The sequence below is a fragment of the Dryobates pubescens genome, chromosome 1 (genome assembly GCF_014839835.1).
Source record: "Dryobates pubescens isolate bDryPub1 chromosome 1, bDryPub1.pri, whole genome shotgun sequence".
NCBI lineage: Eukaryota > Metazoa > Chordata > Aves > Piciformes > Picidae > Dryobates > Dryobates pubescens.
The window spans coordinates 49,594,309-49,597,902 of record NC_071612.1 but is presented as its reverse complement, the minus strand read 5'-3'; the positions used below and the strand labels follow the sequence as shown (position 1 = coordinate 49,597,902).

The 3,594-nt window shown below is 33.7% G+C and overlaps 1 protein-coding gene across 3 annotated transcripts in view; it reads right to left on the bottom strand.

Annotated features, from left to right (window-relative positions):
* Nucleotides 1-1,166: 1,166 nt before the first annotated feature.
* GRIA2 (glutamate ionotropic receptor AMPA type subunit 2) overlaps nucleotides 1,167-3,594 on the bottom strand; it is an 88,116-nt gene continuing 85,688 nt past the window's right edge. The window contains exon 17 of one of the 3 annotated variants that reach the window (XM_009898542.2): nucleotides 1,167-3,594. This exon is cut by the window's right edge and continues 1,060 nt beyond it. The gene's annotated coding sequence lies outside the window, so the exon portion shown is untranslated. The other 2 variants (XM_009898549.2, XM_009898557.2) reach the window with 2 other exon arrangements.

Genomic DNA, 3,594 nt, shown 5'->3' with positions numbered 1-3,594 from the left:
CACAGATCAGTATTGAAAACTCAGCATTTGTTTAAAATAATGACAAATGAAGGATGAACTTTTTATCTACATGTATGGCATGCAGCAATGGTCCTTTCCTGTTGAGTGAGAATTGAGTGTGTTGTGAAGACAAACTTTGGGCAAATGCTATGAAGTCATTCACTAGACAATTATGTGGAACTGCTTTTCTTATAGGTATAAAGGATTTTCTTACCACTGAGGTAAGTAAAGCAGTGAGCTGCCTACAGAGGTAGCCAAATTTTCATTAGCATTAAGAGGTGTACAAAGGAGACTGACAGAAGAACAGAGCAGTGGATGATGCCATTTGAATTCAGGGTTTCACTCAGATGACTTGAGATGTTTCCTACCCTTACCATCACTGTTTCTTTAATACAGAGACATATCCATGAGATAGAATAAGCATAACTAGTGATTGCCAAATCAATTTTTTATAAACTACATTATTATGTACAGTAATATAATTTCCTATCTTCCTACCAAACAAAAAGTTATGCATTAGAACTAACTGCATGTAGAGAAGGCAGGAAAGAAAGAGAGCATGTAAGTCCCCTAATAATATGATTAAGGGCTGTGGGAATGCCTTGGGACATGTAAAAGTGGCAGGTGAGTTAGACTTGTAATTCTCAGAACTTTTGTACCGTAACTTCCTACATTCTATTATTTTGCCAGATATTAGCTGGAGGTGTGCTTATCAAACTTATTCAGGAGAGAATGAAGATAGCATTAAAAATAAAAAAAAAGAAAAATTTCAGTGCAATTTTACCACTGATATATTTGAAGGAGCCCCAAGGTTTAGAGTATTAGGAATAATATGATCAGAAATTTCATGAAGATCAATAGTGAGCACAGATTGAATGAAATTTGTCACATTGGTGCCATTACAATTCCCTGTTATGTCTTACAATGACATGTAGTACTCCAGTAGTCTATTATCTACAACTAATGGTAGGGAAAATGTTCAAAGGAAAATGTTTACAGCTAAGTTATTTGCTGAACTTCATTCTAAGCGCTTGATACAATATTAATCCTAACACAATCTGGACTTGATGGACAGCGAATTGTTATGATCTCATGACAGCTTAAATAAAACAATTTAATGAACTTTGGTATTGCGAGACAGGTCTGAGTAGCCTCGAGGCGTATCATGCAGAACAGCTGCTGTTGATTCTGTTTTGCTGCTGACCCCTGTATTCATATAGCTAACTGTACCAAGTGATAGCTAAAATCATGCATTTGTATTTTAAAGTACAAATATTTTTGCATGGTACTTTGTGTGAAGATGTTGTCTACATCTATCAGCCAAAGAGAAGGCTGATAGCCTAGAAACACACTCTGATAAAATGTATCATAAGTTGAAGTAAAAACATTAAATGTTTCACACTGCAAACCTCTTCAACCTCAATTTGTTTGCCAATACAGTGAAAACTCTTGCCGTTAATCTTTAGTAGCAATACACTGATAAATACTTGCCATACTTATTTCTCTGTTCTGGACACATCAACAATCTGCTGAAGTAACGAAACACTGATTCAAGCTGACAATTTGTAAGGTACCATTATAGCCATGATCAAGAAACATTCCAGAAATACAATTATACTGCTGGCAAGAAAGTTACATTACTTTGTTTAGCAATAATGCAAACTACAGTAAGTCTACCCCTGAGTGACAAGATGATCTGGGGGAAGATTTATATTCTCCTTGTAAAACTCTTCAAGGTAACTTCATGTCTATGGGGACAAACAGGCTTGCTCTATGCATCTTTGGAAAATACATTTATAATAAATAAGAAACAAGATTTCAATAATACTAAGCAGACATTAAAGGTCTTTTGCCTTTTTTTTTTTAAAGAAGATTTTTTATGTATGATTTAAGTTTATACAACACTCCAGAAAAGCCATCATGTGTTAGATTGAAAAATAAAATCAGAAGCATTTTCTGTCATATAGGTATACATGAAAAAATGGGAATGTTAATGTCTTAGAAAGTGTATGTCCAGCTTTGTACTGTTACTCATTTAACAAAGCAGAAAATAAGATACTGTACTGTAAACAAAAAGCTACAGTAAAAGGACATTTTGAAATTTACACAAGTTTGAGTTCATAAACATTTTGGTTGCTCCATAACAGTTTTCATATAAAATGAATAAAAAAACCCTTGGACAGCTTTCATCACTCTTGACTACTTTTCACTTAAATGCACACAGACATACTTTATATAGCAATATACTGATGTACTGTAACATGGATATTAAACTATGATTACTGCTTTTTAACTGAGATGTGTATTATCCAATCAATATTATCTGTAATTGAAATACTCATACATTATGTAGTCCCATCATGTTGTTAAGTATAAAAACATGAAAATATAACTTTACATTATTTCAGTTATATACATCAGTTCAGGCTTGACAAAGTTTTTTTTTTACACTATGATTTTTAGAGGAGTAAGCCCAGAGGTACAATAAATAGCTTTCCACTGTATACAGTAATGCAATTCTACTTTTTCAAAAAGTTTAGATTACCATATGAGTATTATTTTAGTTTGGTCATTCTAGCATTGAACATTAAAAATCAGAATGCATTCCCCAACATTCTTCATGAGGAGTAATGCACAGAACACCTATGGATTACTGGTTAAGTCTGACATTGCAAACACTGTATATGCCCCTTCTGCTGACTGCACTGAGAGGATACACGGTGTTCACATGCTTGCAGAAACAGGCTCAGAGCTTGTACCACAAGGAGGATTTTCAAGTTTCTGATAAATGCTCGTTCTTCTCCCATGTTCAGTAAACCTAAGAAATGGACTCCAACTAAAACTGTGAGTCATATTTCAAATTTTATTCAGTTTAAAATAAAATAAATATTTACTGACACTGCATGAGGCAATGTATCCACAATGCAGAAAAATGTAAGCTTTTCAACATTTTATTTACAGGGAAAGCTAGAGAAACTTTATGTTGCTTGGATTTGCATTAGCATTTAAGTTAACGTTATTGCACCCCTCCTAGGATTGCTTTTTGCTTAGTAAGTAGTTATCATTTTTAAATACACATAACTAAAACATCTCATAACTTGAGATAGCAAAGAATATTCTTAATGATTAAGGATCAGGAAGATTTGTATCAGTACAGACTTGCATCTAATTTGAGTTATTATCAATCTTAATTCAAAAAGACAATGCCAAGGTTTTGGGTTTTTTTTCCATAACAAAGAACTTTACTAGTTACTGCTTTTGAAAGCAGTTTGAAAACTGCTTCCTTAAAGGAACAATTTGAGAATTGCATTTGTTTCACGCACAAAAAATATTTAACACTGTTTTTGTTTGCCATTTATAATTTTTTTACCAATAGTCTTCTTCTCTCTCTGTATATATATTTATGAATGCAATTGTACAAAAGTAGAGATAGGAACCAAATCTTTGGATCGCAAGTCCCTGCAAGCCAGAGTTAAGAGGAACTCTAAATCAGCACCTATCTGACTCCTCATGTGCTGGTATCAAGTACCACTGCAACCCAGACCTTGATCTTCAGAGTTCAAAACACACATGTGAGCATCACAGATTGGGCTC